Here is a 25,433-nt window from a genome sequence, read left to right on the forward strand (position 1 = left end):
GGATTCTTTTAAAAATTAATACTTATCTGCAGAGATTAGCTAAGAATATCTGCCATCTACTGATGTGGTTTTTGTACAATGATTAACAGAATGGTGTCATTTTCCATTCCTACCACCTGTCTGTCTTAAGTTCAGTTAAATAATTCTGAGGCAAAGATATTAAAAAGAAGCAGAAAAAAGAAGTTAGCATACTGCAAGACTTTATGGTCTCTCTCTCTCTCTCTCTCTCTCTCTCTCTCTCTCTCTCTCTCTCTCTCTCTCTCATGTTGCTTGGGCTTGAATCCAGAAGGTCTTTGTGTAAGGCAAATGCTCTGCCACTGAGCCACACCCTCCACCCAGCTCCCATGCCGATAAAACACTTTCTATTAGCACTGTTCAGATGTTTCTAAGTTGACTTTAAAATCACATTGTGATTCAACTTTTAGGTAACTTTTAGGTAAATTCTTATAAACCAGCTTTTCAAAGACCAACTAAATATTATGTCAAGTAGCTGTATTTTGAACAGTAAAGAGCATAAGTTAGATTCGAGCTAACATGCCATCCAGTTGGATGATGGCGTCCGTGATGGGAGACTAGCGGTTTTCTCTCTGAGGCCTTCTTCATAGCAGACTCACCCATGGACTTCTCTTCCCTGTGGCTCAACACACACACACACACACACACACACACACACACACACACACACACACACACACACATCTGCAAACTAACAACACAGCGGCCATCTTCCCCTCATCCTAGAAGCATCGATCCCAAGTGCATGGAGCAGATAGGATGCAGCTCACCGCAGGATGGAGAGTGCTGACATGACAAATTAAGCAGTTATTTTTTATTAGTTCTGTGATGATTACTCATTTTGGTAAAAATCCTGTCAATGGTGGAAGGCCTCCTAAAGATAATAAAATAAGGGAAGTTATTGTGAGTACTGCTGGGGTTTTATTNCATAAAAGTGAAATTGAATTAATGGTTGTAGAATTATTGAGAATTAGAGCTATAAATATGGGAATTGTAAGTAGAATATAAATTACAAGCGTCTTTTGCTTCTTGGGTTATGCAATTATTAGGGTTTAGTCCTTCGGTTTCTCTGTTCTCTAGCCAAACACTGGTTCCATGCATAACTTTGAACATCTTAATCCCCTATGAACTGTCCACTCCTTGAACTAAATATGCAAACTTACAGGACATATCCTATCCTGTAAGTACTTTAGAACTTATACCCTGTGCGATGTCTGTTAAACTCATGATACTCAATACCTAGACATTTGATAGTTTTATGTTAGTCCTTTCCTTATGCTTACATTCTAGAGCTAGGAACAGCTTTCTTGTGTGCACATTTGAAACCAAGATGTGGGCTCCCCTGAGGTGGGCTAAATGGAGCCATAACGCACACATGTGGAAGTTAGCCTGACTACTGATCTCCAGGAGTTCCTCCAGAGACTCCACACAATCTGGTTTGATTGATTGGTTGATTGATTGATTGATTGGTTGATTTAGGTGGATTTCTGAGAACCTGCAAACCTGGCAGGGTGGGGGGGAATGGATGTCAAACTGCCCCGTGGAGGTACAAGTAACAGTCCTTACACCCTTCAAAACACCATTTCTCTGTCTGAAAGGAGTATTTGAAGTAGGTACAGTCTTTAGATTAAAATGCAGGATTGTCAAGTGTGTGTGTGTGTGTGTGTGTGTGTGTGTGTGTGTGTGTGTGTGTGTGTTGTTTTCTTTCTGTGTTCTGGAAGTTGAGCAAGGGCCTCTTCATGCAAGCCAGGCAAGCACTCTACCCCTGAATTAAAACCAGCAGGGATCTGGTTTTCAACTGTGTAGCAAACACACCCAAGGGGAGAGAAATGATCCTTCGAAATCTAAGAAGCTACCTTAGTTCTGGGGACTGTACCTTCTGGTACGCAGTAATGCGTCTCTGAGTGAAGAAGCGACGTCACTTGGGAAGGCCTGCTGGTGCCAGCATGCTACAATTTCATGAATGAATGCCGGAAGAAGGAACGCACACACCAGATGTATTTCGCCTTTGCAGGCAGGGGGAAAAATCACGCACTTCTCACAAAACCAAGCCGTAATCTAGAACTCCTTACACCCAGCCTGGGTGAACTTACCCAATTACAATCAGCCTCAGGCTCTGGCTCTTGTCCCACAGGCCGGGCCGGGAGCCTCGAGGCCTGGGCAGCACTGCGCGGTGGTTGTCCGCGCCGTTCTCACGCAGGGCAAGGGCTGCAGCATGTCCCCGGATCCCCGGGACCTCAGCTCCGCGCCCGCCCAGCCCTAAGCCCCGAGCCCCGCTAGCGCTGAACCCGCGGAGTGTCCGGGACCCGCGAGCCGGCAGAGACGCAGCCAGCGGCGCTGGCGGGGCCCATGGGCGCGGCGGATCCCGGGGCTCCGGGCACGGCTTCCGGCTCCGGACCCTCAGATCCAACAGAGGCTGGACGCCACAGCGAGGTCTCCCAACTCTCCCATCCTTCCTGCCTCCTGCCTCGGCCCCGACTGCAGTGGGCAGAATCGTGGCCAGCACTCCCCGCCCCTTCCCGCCCTTTCTGGCCAGGACCTCCGGAAAAGCTGGCCACTGCTCCTGCAGATCACAGATTTCTGTATCCAGAGACCAGAGGTTTTGGTGGTCTCCCTGAGCCAACCCCACAGTCCTCTCTAAAATACTGAATTTCCAAGCCCTGATATTTCCAGCCTAGCTTCTCCAAAATAGCATTTAGAATCCTGAGAGAAAGGCAAAGAACTCTACAAGATTTCACATCCTTCCTGCCAGCATCAATGAGATGCAAGGTTTCAGGTGAGAAGGCAAAGAGAGGTTTAAAATAATCAAGGCCTCGATCTAGTAAATGCAAGATTAATTAGAGCTTTAGGTCTGATAATACACAAGATCAGCATCTTTTGCTGTGCAGTCTCTGCTTCTGCAAACAGATCCTCAAAGTCACGCAAAACAATCATTTTACTGTAAACCACAGAGCGTCTTTGCTGATCGACTCATTGGTTTATTAATGCATGTGTTTGTTTCCTTGCGTGTTTTGAGATGGTCTCTCTCCTTGTAGCCCAAGTTGGTCAGGGACTGACTATGTAGCCAAGGCTAGTTCCAATCATAGCGATCCTGTTGTTTCAGCCTCTTGAGTGACCACTGGGGATTACGAAAGTGAATTACCACATTCATGTGTGTGTGTGTGTGTGTGTGTGAGCATATGAGTGTATGTGCAAATGCATGTGCATGCATATGTGTCTGTATGTGTGTGCATGGGTGTGAGTATGTATGTGTACGTCCCAGATATCTACTTTTAAATATCAATATATCACAAACTTATTCCTGGAATGAAACAGTAGTTCTAGACCTATGCAGATCTGTGGTAAACTGCTTCTCTGGAGGCCTGAGTGCAGCCTCCATCTGCACAAAAATCAAACTAAAAACACCAAGGTTGAGGCCCCATGAGAGCCCCCCACCCTTTCACGTTAGCATGCCCAGTATTGGTACCCTCAAAGAGCTACAGACAACTAAGAAATGCCAAGAGAGGGAGAAATAGCCTTCCTCAGGGTAGAGCCCCCAAATGGTTATCCACTAACAAATGGTCAGTCTTAAAATCATATACATAGAAGTAATATTATATGGACCGAGCAGATTTTACTTATGTAATTAGGAACATTTATACATATATACATACACTTATATAGACAGCTGTATATATAAGAACAATTTGAAAAAATAAATAAATGTGGCTTTAATTTGAGAGTGAGAAGGGTCAGGGGAGGAAAGGGATGGGTTAAATAATGTATATGTATTTTAATTTAAAAATATATTTTAAAAGACTAAAAACTCATTTCCACATGTTCACAATCTGCAGAATCCAGACATGCTGTCAAGACTTGCTTTCTGTTCCTTGTGAGGTGGCTCAGATTTTTGCCTGGTGGCTGATGGGGTCTGGAGGATCCACGAGGACTTCATGCAGGTGTGCACCCAATTAGATCGAGAAGTGACTCACGTGTGGCTAAAAGCCTGCTTTTAGTTGAACATCCCTTTTGTGAAGTCTCAAGACTTCAAATAGTTCCGCCAGCAGGATGGCTACCAAACAACACAGTCGCATGGGACACCAAGAAGCTAGACACTGTCTACTCCATCAAAGCCCGGCCTGACTCGGGGTGGTGACACTTCTGATACATACAATAATTAAAGCGGTCATGGAATTGAAGGCGTGGAAGTGAACCGCACATCTCATCGGGAAGAATGTCCCAGTCGGCAGCCATCTTGGATCCACAGCAGTCCTCCTAAGTCCCTGCTCTCAGCACATCCAGACGTGGGTGGGACAGCTGCTTACAGGACATTCCCTTCGCATCACATACCTGTGAACAAACAGCTCAAACAGGCGCTCGCAACTCTTAGTGCTGATGAGTACAGCCTCGTCTCTTGGGCCCAAGGGCCGATTGGTGAAAACTGATATTTCTTGTTTTCATCTCGTGTCGGTCACCTTTACTTTAGCTGGAGGCACGCACAGATAAGCCATTCTCCTAAATTTTGGATCCCTAAAATGACATACCACGGTCTTGGGCCTTGCTCAGCTTCTTCTGTTTAAATCTGAAACTCGTGTCGGGATCCAGAGGATGAATGTGGGGTCTTTGGACTCCTTTCTCGGGCTCCCTTCCCAATGTGGACGCACTGAATAAAATTCCTTCCTGATTTTTTTTTTAAACATTACTCATCTTTACTTTTACCATTCCTTTTATTGGCATATGGAATGGATGGCAGAGCCTTTGAGGGCTTCCAGAACCACCATGGCTTTGGTTCTCAAAGCCCCAGTTTCGAGAGGAGCCACCAGCCTTCTACACAGATGAGAACAACGGAGGTTCTTGCAGGGATAGGATAACCTTGTTGACCTTCTTGTTTAACAAACGCAGCAAAGGCAGGCACTTGCCGACAGTTCCCCATGAATACTCACTTCTGCTCTCTGCCATCTTCCGGGCCCTTATCCTACTCTCTGTTTCCAGTCTTTGTTCTCATCATCAAATGCCGAAGTGCTTGCTGGTGCTATTGCAACCTACCTATTCAGCAGGTTTCTCCCAGAACTCTGGGTAAGAGGTCCTGCTTCCTTTTAGTCCAAGTCAGTGAGTGGTTCTCTCCACTACTCCTCCAACACGACTCCCCTGTAGCACACTGTCGTTTACTTAAAATTCATCAGATTTCATTGTGTTCCTCCTAAGCCATACCGTCATTTGTGAGTTGGCCTTTTGGTGAATGCCAAGCCTTCTGATAGGAGTTTTAGGATCTTTGAAGATCATGTGATATAGGAAAACACTTCAGCCTCTTTCTGAGGTCTTTATAAGCCAAACCTTTGACTTCAGCTTCATTGCTGTGTAGAATCTGATTCCTGAACAGAGCCCACCTCCTAGTGTTGCCTAGGGAGACAGTCTTACCTTCAGAGCCTTCGACACCCAAAGTGCAAGGTCTGAACTGAAATGATGGCCATCTAATGCACGCCTAGGCCAGGACTCCTCAATTATGCATAGCTCTTACCCTGACTCCTATTTCCCGAGGGTTCTGTTCAGCACCCGAACAGTTCCACTTTCATTTATTTCTGTAGCATTTAGTTCACATCTATCTTTGTTCCAACTTCAAAACCTAGAACAATGCTTCCTGCTTAAGTAATGAAGTGATAGAAATCCTCTTATCCAGTGGACCCAGACCACCCACCACTGCCCAGAAGACAAGGGAATACATATGTGCAAATGAATGCTCATTTATAAGCACAACTACACACACACAGACACACACACACATACACACACACACACACACAGACACACACACAGACACACACACATATATACACACACACAGAAACACACACACACACACACCCCTTCCAATTGGTTCTATTTCTCTGAAGAACACTGACTAATACCTAATACTCTGGTGAAAACGGGGGGCGGGGGGGGAATGAGTTCAGTCACTAGTAACACCAATGGCGAGTGGCTCATTGTCACAAATGTACCTTAATAATAGATGTTAAAAATAGAGCCTCCTTAAATATGAAATTACTGTTAAATTTGAAAACTAATACTTAATATTTGTACTAATCTTCCTTATTCTTTTCCCCAATTACTGTTTAGCCAAGACTCTGATATGAAAATATTGTGGCCTAAGGCTCAAAGAAAAATCCAATAGGTGGCGCCACGTCCCTTTTAGTTGTTAGTTTCCTTACACAGTTTTTGATACTGCTTTACCTTTGAGGTTTTGTTTCTTTTTTTGGTTTTGTTTGTTTTTCAAGATTTAGGATTTACTAGTTTTCATCCCAGAAGGGATGGAGAATCTTGTTCAGATCTGGAACCGCTCTTTCTGTGGTAATTACCTGGCACACCCAGCACACAGGAAGTGCCTTCGCATTAGAATCTACCACAGGGTGGATGGAGAGCTTGCAATTTGTCAGGCAAGTAGGACCAGAAGCTTCATCTTATCCTGAGTGAAGCTCCTCTCCCATACAGAAGGGACAAGCAAGGTCAGCAACATTGTGTAAAATGTCAGGGGCAAGAGGTTTTATACACACTGGCCCAGTCTGACCTTATATATCTACTTTATAAAGATTCATCTCAAACTCATTAACTGAATTCATTGCAGTGGAGTTCTTTTCCTTCTCTGCTTCTTTTATTTACATACAACAAATATGTTCCACAACATTTACTAACATTTCGAAAGCATGTCTCCTTTGTCAGACCCTGCTCTCAGTGCTAGGTATAAGACAGTATTCGTGTTTCATAACCATTTATTGTGAATGAGAAAAAAAAAAGAAGTAAAAAGGAAAGGAAGGCACATGGCTACTCCTGGTTACGGTGGAGAAAGTTTATTATAGACATGTGGGAGAGATATAGCCAGAGACAGACACATCTGGGAGAGTCCAGAGTGATAGTGACCCTGAGAGGAGAGCCGGGAGGGGAAGAGATGGAGAGAGAGGAGAACCAGGCGCTGCAGCCAGGAGGCCAAAGGTACAAAAAGGGCAGGTAGCCAAAATGGCTGGATTAAATAGGGGAAAGCCTCTGGACAAAGGGCAGCCCAGCCTCTGGACTGGAGAGTTCAGGTTACAGGGCAGGGTGTGACATCCATACCCTGTAACAAGTAGGAACTGAGGGATGCTGGGAGAACTGGCAGCCAGGTCTGTTTTAATATGCTAAATAGGTACCCCAGTTGTTTGTCTAGGTTTGAAACTTAACATCTTCCTCTACAGAATCAGGACAAATAGGTTTCCCGAGTCTCCATCAGGCTAGGAAAACCAGAAGTGTTACAGTTCTTAGAAGGGAAGCAAAGAGGTTTGGGTGGCCTGCCCAAGACAGGTAGCCGGGGTCCTGGGTCTCATCCACTACCACAGCAGTGCCAGTGTCAGCGGCAGAGGTGATTGAGGCTGGCGGTGGTGAGCGGTGTGTCGTGTGTGTCGGTGCGGTGCGGTGCGGAGCCTGTCCAGTCAGGCAGGTCCGAGGTTCAATGATTAATGCTTCCGGAAAGAAACCTCTTCCCCAAGTGTTTACATCTCAGTAAAACTCTCAGACCATTCTCGGTAAAAATGACTTGTGCACTTTATTCCATGTGGGCAGGAGCTTTATGAACATTGAGGAGTAGGGTGGGATCCAGGGCTAGATGCTCAGTTTTGAGATGCCAGGAATGCTCTATTTGCATGGGGAAGGACTCTGGGTATTTTCCCTACCTGACAGATTGTCATGGTCTTCTCAGTGGGGTGTCATGATCATGTGTTCCTGAGCAGGGAGAGGTCCCACTTCTACTCTTCTCAGTTCTGAGATTCACAAGGTTTGCCCTCACTTAACCTTACTTACTAGTTCTTCTCTCTGGTGGCACGGTCTATTTGCCCCACAAACACACCGAGGGTTAAGGCGGAGATGCCGGTGTCTGGGGGACGGTAGCTGCATGGCGTATTCAACGTGTAATTCAATCTGCAGGGTACACCGCCAGACATGACGACTCTATGGGCTGCATTATTTAGCAACAAACTAATTGCTAACCCGAGAAGCGCTCACAAATGGAAAACTCTAAGACTTGTTACAAAGAGAAAAAAAAATATAAAATCCTATGAAGTTCACTCTTTTACCCAAGATCACAGAAAGATGCAAGATTCGTATATTGCTCACAATGAAACACTTGTCCAAACTCTGAAAGGAGATGGTGAAATCTCTAAAGGACATTATTTGTTGGATAGAAACATGACATTGTCATCATGACAATGCTTTATCAGAGAAATGGAAATTTCATATTTCAAATTAGAACATTGGGAAAGTGAATCCAATGGAGTTCTGTAAGAACCGACTTTTTTTCTTAAATTTTGAGACTTATTTTATCACGGAGACCATGGAAGAAGAAACAACACAAAGTAGAGTTCTGAAAAAAAAAACCCAAACAGTTTAATTTCTCAGGTTATGATGTAATTTTTCTAATTTTTTATTGCTGGGTTTTATTTCTTCATGTCAATGGCACAGCCCGACAGTGTAGCTTTGTAGTAATTCCTAGGTTACAGATGATGACAATGACTGTATCATTTCACATGAGTGATGTGTTAAAACATAGTTGATGCTCATGATTTCTCTGGTTCACTATTTGTGAATTCAGCTACTTGCGAAAATTTATGACATCCAAATCGAACCTCAAGTATTTCATGCTCATTCACACATAATCATATTACTAAATTTATTGCACATGTTTACCAAGGGCTTAAAACTGGGCCTGCCACTTGTAACATGCTCAGATGTTCATAAAAATTATCATGTCTGCATGGGGCCTGGGCTTCCAGCCGAGATCACACAAGATGTCATTCTTGTCTTGTGAATCCTTGTCTTAGGATGGTTCCCAGGTATAGACTTAAATGGGATATTATGTTTGTAAGCATAAGAAGGCTATGCTGTACCGTGTATAAAGAAACCACAATGTCAGGTAAGTTTTCTACTGGCACAAGGTATGTTTCTATTAAGGGTTGTAAGGTTTATGTTAATGAATCACTTATGTGAATAACTTGTGTGCTCATAGACACAAACACACATCAATAAGATTACATATTGATCAAGCCATGAAAATGTTGAGTCTAGGGTCTCATGGGAACCAAACTGTATTGTTCCTAGGAGCGAGCCTCTAAGTTCTGGGATGGCAGGTTTATACCAAGAAGCCCAGTTCCCAAACTCACTGTTTTGCAGCAACTCCGTGGAGCATCTCTGTAGGATGTAAGGAGGCTCACTCTGTGCTTTTATTCATCACTATTCACACCCATTGCTCTATAATCTCTTCTAAAAATCAATTGTTTAGCTTCAAGAGCCTGTTAAAATATGGCAAACACACAAAAACTTCCAAACGTAAGGAGACAGCTTCCTAAGTCCAGCCATCTCAAGAACAAAACTGAGCTCACATTCCCAGGTCCCAGAACTATCTCCTAGCCTGCTTCTTTGTGTGTTTCATGTTTGTCTGCTAACCAATAAAAAGGGATTATCTAAACTAAGGCATACAAGTCATAAATGCATTGCCCATCATGACTTAATTGACTACATGCAACTTGTTTACTCCTATGTCCCCTTATCATTCTAAATTCTGGATCAGAGTCCAGGAGGGGACCTGACTGCAAAAGCTGAGTAAAAAACCCTGAAATCGGGTGACCCAGGTAAGGTCCAGTCATCAACGTTAACTTCCTTGCTTAACCCCTTGTGCCAAAATATGATTAGTCAATGCAACAGGTCACCCCACTCCTCCTTGTTTTGTGTTCCCATCGTATAAAAATGTGCAATCTCCCTTCGGGACACAGTCCAGATCCTGAACTTGCTGCCTTCCTGAACACACAGAAAATAAAGCTTTCATTTCTAAGCTTCTGTCTCTGGAGTGAGTTTTCTCTCAGCTTCCACCCATAACCCAACGCAAAAACCTGTAAACAGAGATAATTTAAGTACTGTAGTGAGTTCCAAGTCTAGAGAAGCCTAGTACACAATGATGTAATGTGCCCATTGATCCTGTTCCCACCGATCACAACTGAGTTCTGTAGTTCTCCATTTTTAAGCTGCACCTGTATCCCCCGAGTATTCACCAAAAATGCAAGTCATTAGACCTTGCCTTTCTCTTTCCATTTCAGCAGTTATGGGGTGAGAATTTGGGTTTCTCACAAAATCTCAGGGGTGCTGTTCTCTGTGAATCCAAGCTGAGACCGTGAGAACCATGACTCTTATTCAACTGTTTTATGGTTCTATCTTCCTGTCCTGTTACAACTATACCCTACCCACGAAAGCACTCGATCCCAGGAATCATGTCATAGTTAGCCTTGGATTCAAACTTCAATATATATTAGCTATTTCATTATTATAATTAGTTTGCTTGCTTATTGATTGAATGATTGATTGTGTGTATGCAAGCATGCTTGAGTGTGTGCACACACGCATACATGTGCACATATTCCTAAGCATTCCAGAGAATGTCAGAGAACAACTTGAAGGAGTTGGTTCTCTTCTTCCACCATGTGTGCCCTGGGGGTCTAACTCAAATCTTCCAGTGTGGCTGCAAGCACTCTTACCTACTGAGCCATCTTACCAGCCCTAGTCCCTTGACTCAAGGATGATGAAGAGGGCCTGACTGAAGCTTTCCTCTTGCAGAAGAAGAAAGTGAGGTCTACAACTGGTCACTCCCAACCAGCCACACTAACCCTAGCTCTAGCACATGAAGTGGTCAGCCAGGCTTCCTCCCATAATTTCCTACCATCACCCTAAGTAAAACCTACTCTGTCTTTGGGTGGGAACATGAGCTGAAGAAGGCTCTTTCCAGCCACAGACCAGAACCACTGGATTCTGCATTAGGTCAGGATAGCTAAGGGATACTTAGGGCTGAGGGAAAGTACCCTTGACAGAATGCAGAAGTTCCTCTTCTTGCTGGAGGGCCTTTCTTTTGTTGAGCAAAGCTGAAAGGAGAACTCAGTTTGCAGGACTCTAGGTGTGACTGTGCTCTTGGTCTGTGCTTCCTGCCTCATGAGAATCGAGAGTCTGGGCTTCTCCATTGTGTACAGACAGCACTTAGCAAAAAGCCAGGCCTGAAAATGCTTCATGTATTCTAACTTCATGTACAACTGCATTTTACGTTGTCAACTAGAAAATAATTAGAAGAAGTTGGGGGTGTGCCCACCATCCATAGCCTCTCAGGACAGCAGTCACCTGGGTGAGAACCTTGAAGTGCTTGTCATGAGACATAAGAGACATCACCCCCTGCTTCACATTCATTAAACTGTTACGTTTCTGTATAGCACCTACAATAAGTGCAAACATGTAAAATAAAGGTGAAAAAGCATGATGCTAAGTAAAGTAAGTGAGGTATAAAAGAGAGAAAGAAAAAGACACATGGTTCTACCTGTATTTGCCAACTCCAGGAGCCACATTCAGAGGAAGAAAGCAGAATGGTGCTTCTTTTGGGTGGATGGGGATGGGGTTGGGGTTGGGAATTGAACGTAGAGATGATGGAAGTATTTATAGATTCTCTTTGGGAGGATGAGAAGACTCAGGTGGAAAGGCCGAGGAGATGGAGGTTACAACATTAAAATCCACCCAATGCCCTGATTGCATTTAAAAATAGTGAAAATGATATTTTGATGTGTGTGTGTGTGTGTGTGTGTTTATAACAATTTAAAAATACACCTCCCATTTTCAAGAGTATCTCCAACTTGAAAGAAGTCTAGGAACAATGCAGGACTCATGGTGTGGCAGTTTGAGTAAGAATGGCCTCCAGAGGTTCCGAGGTTTCAATAGTTGGTCCCCAATTGGTGATACTGTTTGGGAAAGATAGGAGCTGCGGCTTTATAGAAGGAGGTGTGTTATTGGGGGCAGAGTTAAGTTTCAAAAGGTTTGTGCCACCACCACCAACAACAACAACCTTGCATGCTCCCTCCCCCCCCCCCAATCCCCTGCCTCCAAGTTGCACATCAAGATGTGACTTCCCAGCTGTTCCTGGCACCATCATGAACTATAACCTTCTGAAAGCATCAAATTAACCTCTTTCTTTTATATGCTGCCTTGGTCATTGGGTTTTTTTCCCCCACAGCTACACAATATGAAGTAACGAAGACACCCGTTTAATCGTTACAAATATGCACACTAGAAGCTAACTGGTGAAGCAGATAACCTTCTTCAAACCCCTCAGCAAGAGCACATGCACCCTGACTTCACATAGCTGCAAAGGCAGCTCAAAGATAAAGTAGGTGTGGCTCTGATTCTCAGCATATTCTTATGATAGTGCCTTACAATGTTAGTGCCTTACCATACCGATAGTTACCTTATGATATTGTATTTTACCAGCACAGACCATATTGGGTAAAAAGACAAAAAAAAGGTATTGCCTTCAAATGCCAAGCAGAGAAAGAAATAAATGAATTCACTTAGTAATTTTGAGGAATTCACTTGGGTTGTACTTTTCCTTTTATATAAACACTAGGAGAGTAATGATTTCTAAAAAACTTGAGCAAATCTGCAAGATCTAGTACAATAAGGAAAAATTCAAATTCCAAGTGACAAAGGATTAGAAAAAAATTTTTCAGCTGTTTTCTTCCTAATAGAATGTAAAGTAAAGGCAAGTTTTGCTAAAAGCAGCATCTCGCATACATGCTTCTAATTGCAGCACTTTGGAAGGCTGGGACTAGAGACATTGGCTTGGGACTAGTCTTGGAAACAGACTGAGATCCTGACTCAAAAGCACTCCCCCATGATGGGTGCACCAAAAATAAGTCAAAGTTTACTCTTGGCCTTAAACCATGATATCTTACCTCAGCCTCCCAAATGCTAGTCTTTGAGGCATGTGCTACCAGACCTTCTAATTCCTGAGTTTGAAAAATGAATTTTTTCCTACTTCTGATGATTTAAGTTTTAGACATGCATAGTATGCTTTTAAAGAATTCCCTTTTACTCAAATTCACCATAATAAAAGGACTGGAGAGATGGCTTAGCAGTTAAGAGCACTGGCTGCTCTTTCAGAGACCAGGGTTTGATTCCCAACATCCACATGATAGTTTAAAATAGCTCTAGTTCCAGGGAATCTACCCCCTCTTCTGGACTCCTAAGGCTCAGCACACACGCATGGTAGGTGTAAGTGCTGGCTAATTTTGTGTCCGCTTGATACACGCTAGAGTTACCTGAAAGCAGGGAACCTTAATGGAGAAAATGTCTCCCTAAGATCCAGCTGTAGAGCATCTTCTTAATTTGTGATGATGTGGGAAGGCCCTGTCCATTGTGGGTGGTGCCATCCTTGATCTGATGGTTCTGGGTTCTGTAAGATAGCAGGCTGGGCAAGCTTTGATAAGCAAGCACTTCATTCACTCTTCCACGGCTTCTGCCGCAGATCCTGCCTCCAGGTTCCTGCGCTGCATGAGTTCCTGCCCTCACTGCTTTTGATGATGAACACTTATATGGAACTGTGAGTGAAATGTACCCTTTCCTCCCAAGGTTGCTTTAGTCATGGTGGTTTTATTACAGCAGTAGCAACTCTAAGACAAATTGGTACCAGCATAGTAGGATATTGCTGTGACAGATCTGATCATCTTTTGGGGAAAATTATAGAAGGACTTGAGACCTTCGGCATAGAAAACTCCTCTGAGTGTTGAGAACCCAGTGAGATGTTCTGTAAGAGCTTGGAAGGTAATGATGTTAAGGACAGTGGCTTGTGACATTACAAAGGAAAGCAAAGACCCCACCGGGCCTTCTATGTGAAGAGTCTGCGGTGTGTGGTCGGCTGCAGCTGAAGACTCGGCTCTAATTTAGATAAGATCAGAACTACTCAAATAAAATCTGTGCTTGCTGGGACAATGGATGCTGGCTAGCGAGGACTGAAGAATCACCTGTGATTAAGAAGAGACCAGCATCACTGAGATGAAGTCTTCTGGGAAGCGTTTCCTCAGGGTCAGCACACAGAAGCTGTGGTCCAGAAGTGGCCAAGATTGTGCCTTGTGCTGGCAGTGGCACTTGATGGTGTAAGAGTCACCCAGGTGGTACTGGTTCTGAACGTATAAGAAAGGGTCATGAAGAGAGCAGCTGAGCCCTGACATTGTATGGCGGGATTTGAATCCCTGAAGAAAGCCCAGTTGCAGCGAGTGATCCCAGCATCTTTTGAGATGCCAGTACTGTGGGATGACCATCTAGGAGAGCATCCTTGTTGTCATGGAAACAGGCCTAACCTAGGAGACAAACTGTGCTGCAGAGAGCGGAGCTGGAGAAGTGACCCAAGCTCCTTGGAGAAGCCTGTATGAACGTGAGTAAATTCAGATAATTAGGCATTGAGCTATTTCCACTTTGGGAGTTTGGTTTTGATTGAATTTGATTATGACTGTGCCCTGGTTCTTCCCTTTTGAAGTAAGAAAATCTTTACTTTTTTTTTTTTTTTATTCGACACAGGGGCCTACCGTTGAATTCTAAGAGTGAATTCTAAAGAGATTGAAATTTATAAGGGTTAGAATTTTTAAAGTCTGTAAGACTTTTAAAATTTGGAGTGTTTATGGTATAGTGTTGGTATTAGCGCATGGTCTCGGGGAAGTATAAGGAGAACAGCAATGTGTTTGTGTGTCAGGTTGAAAAAAGGGCCAATTGTGCTGGCAATTTCAGTGTCAGCTTGACACAAAATAGGGTCATCAGAAAGGAGGGAACCTCAATTGGGAGAATGCCTTCATAAGACCCAGCTGTAGACCACCGTCTTAATTAGTGATTCATGGAGGAGGACCCAGCCCATTCTGGGTGGTGCCATGCTTGGGCTGGTGGTTCTGGGTTCTATATGAAAGAAGCTGTGCAAGCCACAGGAAGCAAGCCAGTAAGCAGCACCCTTCCATGACCTCTGCATCAGCTCCTGCCTCCAGGTTCCTGCCCTGCGTGAGTTCCTGCCCTCACAGCTTTTGACGATGGATGAACTGTTTGATGGGACTGTGAATGAAAGGATCCATTTCCTCCCCAGCCTGCTTTGGTCATGGTGTTTCATCACAGCAATAGTAACCCTAAATGAGACAGTGAGAAAAACATCTGTACACTTAAAAAAACCATGTTTATAACTAGTAAAAGCTGGAATGTAATATTGTACTGAGATAACAACTTCAGTGTAAGTATTAATAAGCTCGTGCTAAGAATGGTCCATTGATCTTTGCTTCTAACCCTTACCCAGTAACAAATTAGGTTTCTGTCTTTCACAGAGATAACAGGTAAAACCAGAACAAACATTAATTCAGCTCAAAAAGAAATTCTGGCAGACCTTATTTCTGGCAATTAATTACTATTGCAGGGCTAGTTGGCTTATGAAGCATGTATGAGATAGTTAAAAAAAAAAAACACCCTTCCCTTAAGAGGTCTCTTTAATGAAAGGATTTTCTGCATTTTAATATAGTGCAATTTATAAATCTTGCATGTTTTTAACTAGGAGGGTTTTTTTTTCCTGTTGGTAAAGCAATCTTTAACTATGCCAAGGAATGATTATTTTAAGTTTTCTTGCAGAGCTGTGGCTCTCAACCTTCCTAATGTGTCAGAATACAGTCAAAAGAATGACTCATGGATTGCAGAGACAAAGTTTAGAGCTAAGTCGAAAGGAAGTACCATCCAGAGACTGCCCCACCCAGGGGTCCATCCCATAATCAGCCACCAAACACAGACACTATTGCATATGCCAGAAAGATTTTGCAGAAAGGACCCTGATATAGCTGTCTCCTGGGAGGCTTTGCCAGTGCCTGGCTAATACAGACATGGATGGAACACAGGGCCCCCAGTGTAGGAGCTAGAGAAAGTACCCAAGGAGCTAAAGGGGTCTACAACCCTATAGGTGGAACAACAATATGAACTAACCAGTACCCCCAGAGCTCGTGTCTCTAGCTGCATATGTATCAGAAGATGGCCTAGTCAGCCACCATTGGGAAGAGAGGACCCTTGGTTTAGCAAACTTTATATGCCCCAGTACAGGGGGAAGCCAGGGCCAAGAAGTGGGAGTGAGTGTGTAGGGGAGCAGGGCGGTGGGGAGGGTATAGGGGACTTTTGGGATAGCATTTGAAATGTAAATGAAGAAAATATCCAATAAAGAAATAGAAAAAGCAAAAAAAAAAATGACTCACGGTGAGCAACACCTTGAGGAACTATGAGAGAGACCCCAGGAAAAAGGCAGAGGGCCTTTTACCTCAGATACAGTTTGTTCCCTGGATTGTTCTTAGATGTGATTTTTGTTCCTCCGATGGCAAACATTTACATTCAACTTATAAAATACTTATTCTTGTTGGATGTCAGATGCTCAGTGTCCCTTGAACCAAGTTATGGCCTCTGCCTTGCTTTTGTGCTTTCCCAGATAGAATCCATAGCGCATGTCAGGCAATTGTGTTTAAATTGGTCTGTCCTGAAAAGGCTCTGGGGAAAAACTGCTCTGATAATATTTAGGATTGCTTCCTGATCTTTATTTACGTGTTTTTATGATCATGATGTTTGGACTCAAACAACCTCCCTGGGATAATTGCTTTCTTTGACACACTTGTGTATATGCAGCAACATTGTCTATAACCTTAGACTGAAGTTCACCCAATCCAGTCAGGTCCTCAAATCCCAGGTCCAGTAGACAAGACCTGTACAGGTTGGCTTAAAAGTTGACACTAATGCTGCGGTCCTTTAATACAGTTCCAAGGTGACCCCCACCTATAAAATTATTTTCATTGCTACTCCATAACTTTGATATTGCTAATGTTATGAATCATAATGTAGATATCTGATATGCAACCCCAGGTTGAGAACCACTGTTCTAGAAGATTCATAATGTAATCTTTCCTGCTTATAATTACAATCCAGTTGAACCTGTCTTGAGTATGGATGGGTATACCATAGGCAACCGAGTTTGTCTTAAGTTTTAAAAGATATCCAATGGACTCTGAGCCATTGAAAATATTATTATTGATGAGTGCATATAGAAAAGGTGATATATATCACATAGACAGCAATTCAGAAACACAAATTCTTCTGCAGGAAATGGATAGAACTATTAAGCAAAATTAGTTAGGTTCAGAAAGAAAAAGGGTATACTTTTTTTCTCATATGGAGAATATATGTTTAAGACAGGAAAGTAGAAAGGGGTGTGTGGGAAGCCACATGTGCCGTTGCAGGGTGGCGCTGGCTTCCGCTGGCCACCATGCATACATAGGAAGTAAAGTTCTTTTGCCAAGATGAGGTTTTGAGAATTAACCAAAATTAACCAATCAGATGAGAGACAAGTTAACCAATCAGATGAGAGACAAGTTAACCAATCAGATGAGAGACAAGTTAACCAATCAGATGTAGCCATGCAAATGAGGTGATAAGCATAACCCAAGCACAACCAATCCGGGTGTGAGACACGCCTCTCCTAGGCCTATATAAGCAGCACCAGTCCTGGGCTTGGGGTCTCTTCGCCTCTGCAATCTAGCTCTCCCAATAAACATGTGCAGGAGGATCCTGTTGCAGCACTATTCTTGCTGGCGAGTTGGGCAGCGCGCGCAAGAGGGGTGGGAATAGGTAGGGGTGGGACAAGAAAAGATCTACGGGAAAGAGGAAGATGGATAAGAGAGACCAGTAGTGGGTGCCTGGAACTGGTTAGAGTGCATCATATTCATGTACGAGAGAGTAATAATGGTGTCTACTATTTTGTTCGATTAATCTATATACAACAGAACAGCCATTGTCTTAGATAAGGCAGTGTTACCAAAATACCACAGACAGGAAAGCCTAAAAGGACCCTTTGCCAACAGTTCTGGAGGCTGGAAATCCAAGACTGAGGTACCAGTGACTCGGTCTCTGGTTGGAGTCCATGTCTTAGCTTGTGGAAGCTCGCCATCTTCCAGGGTGCACACATGTGCGCCTCTCTCTGTGCAGTGGAGAGTGGAGAAAGATCCCCATTTCTTCTCCAGAACTTGGGTCCCATTAGGAACACAGCACCTGTCCACCCTTAATTACTTCCTGAAAATCCACTTTAAAACTTCAAAATCTTGGGGATCAAGGATTCAACATATGAGTCTGCAGGTGAGCATCCAGCCACTTTGTCAGCAATATCCACGGTACTGTCTTTGCAATAACCAAACAGCCATATATGTAAACTGCTTTTGGCTTCACTCCTACTCCCCAATGGCAATAACAGGCTTCCTTGTTAGCTGTTACTATAACTTTTAATACATTTTTCCTATTAAAGTAACTATTAAATTGTTAATTTTCCTCCCGAGAAATTGTTATTATTTTCCAAGAACAAACTGACCCCAAAGACTTACATGTACACAACTGCCCACTATAATTATGGATTTATTTTTCCTTTTAGTTCTGTTGATTCTTGGCATTAGTCTTTTTTTTATACTCTAGGTTTACATTTTGAACTAAAATACAGTTTTGACTATGAGACAAATACAGTTCATGGTTCTAAAAATGATGTCATCCTATGTTTTAAAATCCCTTTCTCCTCCTGTCTGATTTGATTACTAGGGTCTGGTAGACAGAAAATACACATTTTTCCCCCCTCTTGCATCTGTAGAGGAAACTTTAGCAGTGAGTTTGTTAAATACTACATCCTCATGTATTTTTTTGGCATATGTTATTGGTGCTTATAAATTAGGGATTTTACATCTTCTCATAGGCTGTTATTTTATTATTTTATTTTTATGAAATAGCCATGTGGCTTGCACTAAGGCCTCCTGTATGAAAGTCTAACCTGCTCTGATATTCTAAAACCCACACCGGCTCTCTTGTATTTAGAATGCTTTTAAATACCAAAGTTTCACCCCCACACAAACATTTCTGCTTTTTTTTGTAAGTGTGCACTATCCATAGTAAACAGCACTAAATTATTGTTTGCAGCTTACACTCACGGAGGATTATTATATTTATTTCTGAAAGCAGACTGAGCTGAGCCCTGCACTCCTTACATGTACACAATCAGGAAGTGAGAGGATCTGAACCAAGTGGGGTTTCAGAGCCAGGCTGGCTGATCTCCAGCTCACCTGAACTCCCGAGTATACGTTACAGTTTCTGAGCTTTAGCAGTTGCTCACAGCTGAAACAGCTTCATCTTTGGTGGCTGGAAGTAGAAGTTTTGTAGGAATTACAGTACAGCGTGTGATGTGAACACCCATTCATCTTCCAAAGGGATCTTTGCTAATGATGCAGTAAAGAATAACTCATTCATTACTTATAGAGAAAGTCAAGTTGCCCCCTTCTTCATAGTCGCTGTGGGATAAAATCTAGCATTTTCAGCAAGGACGGCAAGCAGTTGGATTCAAATCTTGGAGCACATACACATGTGCAATGCTAAACTCACAGAGGGCGAACTAGGCTCCCAACTGAGATGTGCTGAATGGGATGGAAGACATTGAATTTGACATTGATCTCAAAAGTCACAAACATCACAAGCTCTGGAACATGGTAGACGACATGTTTCCATTAAACAGAGACTAGCTCTTAACCATGATGAAGATAAAAGTGTGATTTTTTTTTCTACTATGTTTTTTTCTAAAGAAAGTAACAGCAGGTCCTGAGGATTTCCACAAAAGATTCTGGGTTTTTTCTTTGGTTGGTTGTAACATTCAGTAGTATCTCTTTAAAAGACAGAAATTTCTAAAATGACTGCTACAGGGTACAATTTCTTCTTACCCATGAGTCATCTCAAATCATAGTTTTTTAAGTCAACATCAGCCATAAGGTATAACCTGCCCCTGACCCCCAAAATTAGAAGTAACTTTATCTATGACTTGTTTAAGGGAATAGACGATCTAGTGCTCTTTTTACTTGCAAGCCCTTATCCTTCTGTGGAGATTGAGGATTTAAGGGATGTGATTATGCTAACGATTGCTCATGAACCTTCCGAAAGGTATCAAAAGAGAGGCAAAAAGTGTTGACAGCTGCTAGGAACTTGGTGCCTATCCCCCACCTGTGTCATTGCTGAGAGGCTAACCTCACCTCCAGTGTTACATTTTGGCTATTGCTTTCAAGTGTTCAGTAACCTCTGGCGTTGCAGATATCTTTCATAATTTCATTTTTTTCAATGATGCTGTGGTGTCTAGGATGTTTTAGGGATTAAACAGTCAACATATACAACAGCAACCATCTCACCCTTAGGTCACAGAGGAGCCGATGCAGGGGGTTAACTCTGTCTATCCATCTAGTAAGTAACACAGTTGAGTAGATGTGAGAAAAGGCAGTGGATCAAGTTATCCTGCTGGGCTGTAAGGAATAGGCTTTCCTCAGTTATCCCTGAGTACTGTTTAATGTGTATTAGGAAGGGAAGGTGATAGCAGGGAATGACTTCCACTTTGTGGAAACTATTAGAATAGGATTATTAAAAACGAAAATCCACATTCCAAAGGGCAAGGCCACCCAAAAAAATGTCATGGTTGAAATTTTTGTAACATCACTTTTCAGCCTTCCAGGGAGCTGAAGAATGGGCCATTGCCTTGTCCTGTTGAAAATGTGGTGTTTGTAGGACACAGTGAAGGAATCCTTTAAGCTTTAGAAAAAGAAATCATATTTATTGGTTTGTTTGCTTGCTTGCTTGCTTGCTTGCTTGCTTGCTTGCTTGCTTGCTTGCTTGCTTGTTAGTGCAGGGGTGTAGAACTTGCAGTTCTGGGGATCAATATCAAGTTGTCAGGCTTGGTAGTAACTAAGCATCATTATGGGCTGAGCTGTCTTATTGACCCAACAACCCTTCACATGTAAGAATATAGCAGGTCTCTTATGGTTTTTCTTTGGTCTCTTTCTTTATCCCATATTACTTCTTGGTCTTTGTGTCTAAGCATCTAGTTATTCTAGGCCCTCACGTCTGCTCTGGTTTGACTCTGATTTGTCCCCACAGGCTCCTGTGTTTGAGCTCTTGGTCCCCAGCTCATGGTGCTATTTGGGGAGGCTGGGGAGTGTTTGGAACTTAGTGCACAGCCAGCTGATGTAGGCTACTTTGTAGACCACTGAGGGCTATAGTCTGACCTTGGTCTGGGCTTCCTCTCCTAAGTTAATTCTGTCAGGAACTCTGCAACAGCAGTGAGAAAAGTAGCTAATATGTCTCCCAAAGTTTCCTTCGGCTATTAACAATGATATTAATGTTTATTACCTGACATGTATGGGAGCCCTATGTTCTAACAGTGCTGTGCTAAGTCCCTTGTGTGGCTACCTCACTTCCACCTGACAGCAGCTTCCTAAGAGGCCCTCGAGTGATTCCTGACTTCCTCCCAATAGAAACACACCTCGCTATATTTACATCCCACCTAGGTAGAGCCTCCCCTTCACTGTCCAGCTGACAGTCTTCCTCATGTTTCCAAGGTTTCCTTTACCAGCTGCAGAAAAGTAACATCACTGCCCATGATTGAGCTGTTCTTCTCTGTGAGGACTGTAGTTGCCCAGAAGGGTGGGCGTGCATGCGTGGCAGGAACCAAAGCATTGTAAGAAAGAACAGCAGAAAGAACGGAAAGAAAGGACAGTCTCATGAAGTAGCTCACGTTCTGAATTCCCTTTATAGTTTTTTTACCAATAGGTAAAACTCCTTCAGGGCATCTTTCTTTCTGCTATGGGTACTGTATCAGAAAATTTCCCATTTAACATGAAGGCATTAAATATGCATTTGATGAAAGGGAGAAGGGAAGACAAGCATTAGCTATTTATATCTCCTAAGTAGGCAGGGCAGATATAGACATGGTGCCAGCCAGGAGGTCACTGTGTCGGATCTGGATTGGCTAGCATCGTTAACAGAAAATCTAGCACTATTGAGTCTAGAGGGTACATGAGTCTAGTTCTGAGCCATGTAAAGGATTATATCAGGAGGCAAATGTATTCAAGCCCAAGGTTAAATTCCATCACTCGGTCAAGACAAAGTAGAAATTAAATGGAGCCAGAGGAGAGAACTCAGAAAAACAACTGCCGAACATAGACCAGCAAGAGCACACACTTTATTTTAACCACAATCTGCCCACGAGAAGCGGCTGCTACAGCATCCAGGATCTATACTTATGTTCACCAGTCATTATCGTCAGTGTTTATTTCTTACATCTTCATTTCTTTCAATGTAATTTTGACAATGTTCTATTAAAAATAATTATAAAGGAGTAAGGTTATTTGCTTTTAAAAATCGCTAGGTATTAAATATTTGAAACTTTAAAAATGTTTTTTTTACATCCTCAAAACTGTTTCATTTATCTTAGAAATCAATGGTCAAAAATGATCACCCAAATAAATGTTAGGTTAAAGAAACATCCTCCTTCGGGGTGTCTACCGGTGCCTGGCAGAATGCAGTTAGTCAGTATTTGATTGTAATGCGGCTGCCTCTTTAAGAGAAACTTCTAGTTGAGAAAACAGCAGCACACAAGACAGCCTTCCCCAGCCTGTGCTACATCTAATTGCCTCTCCTTTTTATTTTCCCCTAGAACCAGTGCTCTCTCACTCACTGACTTAGTATATAAGAAACATTTACATGTTATATGCACATAATCTGAAAAAAGAAATAGTATTATATAATGAACCAGGAGTGGGTCTATAAAACAATTTATTTTTATTTTTAAGAGCATATGTCTATACAGGGGCAGGTATTTAGTCTGCTCTTCAACATGGACAAAACTAGACTCCTTATATATGTCTTTGTTGACATTAATGGCAACATTATTTTGAGAAATCACTTTTAGATTGCTATAGTGACTTCTTGCTTTCCAGGACTTTTTCCTTACTAAAATAAGCTTGTCCCAGGAAAATTATTACACATTTCTTTATAAGTACAAATAAGTAGTCTTTTCCACTTGAAGCAAACACTTCCATGAATATGTATATGTGTATGTGTATGTGTATGTGTATGTGTATGTGTATATGTATATGTTGTATGAAAGCATGTGTGTGTGCCCGTGCATGTGTGAGTGTTGTGGAGAGAGGGCTTCTGCATGCAAAAGTGTCTAGAATTGAACCTTCCATTTTTATTAGTTATATGGAAATGGAAAATTTCTTATACTTTCTGAGCCCCAGTCTCCTCATCTGTAAATGGGAATAAATTACTGCCTTGTGTACTTGAGAGCTCCCAGAAACATATATAAAGCACCCTCCAGCATTTGGCAACTGGTAGGCAATGGAATTCTAACTGCTATTTCAAATGTTTGTACAGCATGTATTTGAGGTATGTCCACATCAGTCAATCATTGTGCTTACAAAAGTGTTAAAATGGGTAAGCACAGCAAATACCTGACAGAGGTAAGTCTTTTCTTGGGGATATATCACCTACTTCTTTAGAATGTACATAATATTGCAAAATTATAGCTGTTTTGTTTTAAGGTATTGACTTAGCAATGAAGTGATTGTGTTCATGTGTAAATTAGTGACTTGTTCAATACAGACTTTTTTTTATTAGATATCTTCTTTATTTACATTTCAAATGTTATCCCCTTTCCCAGTTTCCCCTCAAAAAACTCCCTATTTCCTCCCCTTCTCCCCCTGCTCACCAACCCAGCCACTTTGCTTCCTGTCATTCACCAATAATGGGGCATAGAACTTTCACAGGACCAAGGGCTTCTCCTCCCATTGATGATAGACTAGGCCATTCTCTGCTACATATGTAACTAGAGCCACACGTCCCACCATGTGTTTTCTTTGGTTGTGGTCTCGTTCCAGGGAGCTCTGGAGATGCTGGCTAGTTCATATTGTTATTCCTCCTAGGGGGCTGCAAACCCCTTCAACTCCTTGGATACTTTCTCTAGCTCCTTCATTGGGGACCCTGTGTTCTGTCCAATGGATGGCTGTGAGCATCCACTTCTGCAATACAGACTTTTTCCTTTGCTGGCTTGCGGAGAGTCCTCAGACAAAGGGATGATTTCTAAGCCAACACATGGATGGTCCTTGCAATTTAACACACCTAATGGCCTTGCCTGAAATACAGTCATTAATATTAGATGTCTGGTATAAACTATTCGCTTCCAGAGTAACGGTTCTGTTTTCACTTGAGTAACACTGCGTAGAAGCTCTACACTGTTTGAAAATAATTCCAAAAGTTACAGTTATAAATTTAAGGAAACATTAATTCTAGGAAGAATATGTATGTATAGAGGCACATTTGTGTATGTGTGTCTATATACATATACATCCACCAGAAAAGGTACTTGATTTCACTCTAGTGAAATCAAACAAGATCAGCAGAGAAAGTCTTTGTGACTTTTTTTTCATTGCCAAAGACGTCCCTTTTCAAGTTCAGCATATATAATCATTGCCCCAGCTTTATTTAGCTTTAAAGAAAACAAAAATAAAATATAACTTCTTTGATTTCTCCAGAATCAATGGGCAGAGTCTGGTTTTTTTCAATATGTTATTGTGTTCATTTGCACAGTTTTTAATGAAGCACATTCTACTAAGTGTGTCTATGTGATGCTATTTATTAGCCTCTCCTGAACGATTCATCTTTTCTTTTTTCTGACAGTTTCCAGGTTTTGCTCTACTCCAAAAATCTAACTCACCGCAGATCTTATATAGAACAGGTATCTGTCACATATAGCTTGGCAGTTCACATCTGGAAAATAACACATTCACTGTAGATCATAGCTAAACTCTACTCCATACAAAGGATGCTGTGAATGATAAATACTGTATTTGGAATACTGAACGTTCTAAGACAATAGTAAACAGCTGTTTATGGAGTTCTTCTATGCCAGAGGTGTCAAGAAGTGAAAGGCAGGTGCAAGACAAATCCAACAGAGGCCAGAGACTAGGATACACAGCAGGTGTGAAGAAGAGAATAATAAGAATAACTGGATAAGGACTATATTATATGTTGCCTCTTTTAACTCCTACAATATCTCTGACAGGGGATTGTTATTTCCAGTTTAACAGAAGAGAAAGTTAATTGAGTAATTGGAATAATTATTAATACTGTAAGAACTCCATTTAAAAATACTATAAAATTGGATTTAGATAAGCATCAATCTGACCTCAATATATTTTTAAAAACTTGAGTGAATCATAATTACTATGTAACTCAGGATCCCGACTGCATATCATGTTACATACTTAATACAGCCAGGTGCTGTGTATGGAGACTGTTACAAAGAACTTAAACTTGCTCTTTAAAGATATAGCAGGAGACTAACCACTAGCTCAAACACAAAGATTTTAAATAAAATAACAAGAACAATTTAAAGTTAAAACCAGCTACTGCTTAAGTGGTAGGTAGAAAATTGTTTATGTTTAAGAAAATGTGACATGTTGAAAATCATGTAAGTTTGTGTGTTCATGTATTGGCGCACATATATGTACATATGTGAATGCATGTACACATGTGTATGTGTGTTCTTGCATGTGTATATGTATGTGTGCATGTGCATATGTATGTGTGCATGTGTAGACATATGTGTGTATGTGTTTGTGTGTGCATGTGTATATGTGTGCACATGTGTGTATGTACACATTTGCATGTGTATACATGTGTTGACCAAAAGGTCTTTTATATTATATGTTGCCTCTTTT

At 42.1% G+C, this 25,433-nt stretch overlaps 1 protein-coding gene across 1 annotated transcript in view; it reads right to left on the bottom strand.

Annotated features, from left to right (window-relative positions):
• Positions 1–25,433, bottom strand: part of Fam149a (family with sequence similarity 149 member A) — a 47,384-nt gene that overhangs the window by 17,560 nt on the left and 4,391 nt on the right. The gene's annotated exons all lie outside the window — the stretch shown is intronic.

This window comes from Mus caroli, chromosome 8 (assembly GCF_900094665.2).
Source record: "Mus caroli chromosome 8, CAROLI_EIJ_v1.1, whole genome shotgun sequence".
NCBI classification, from domain to species: Eukaryota; Metazoa; Chordata; class Mammalia; order Rodentia; family Muridae; genus Mus; species Mus caroli.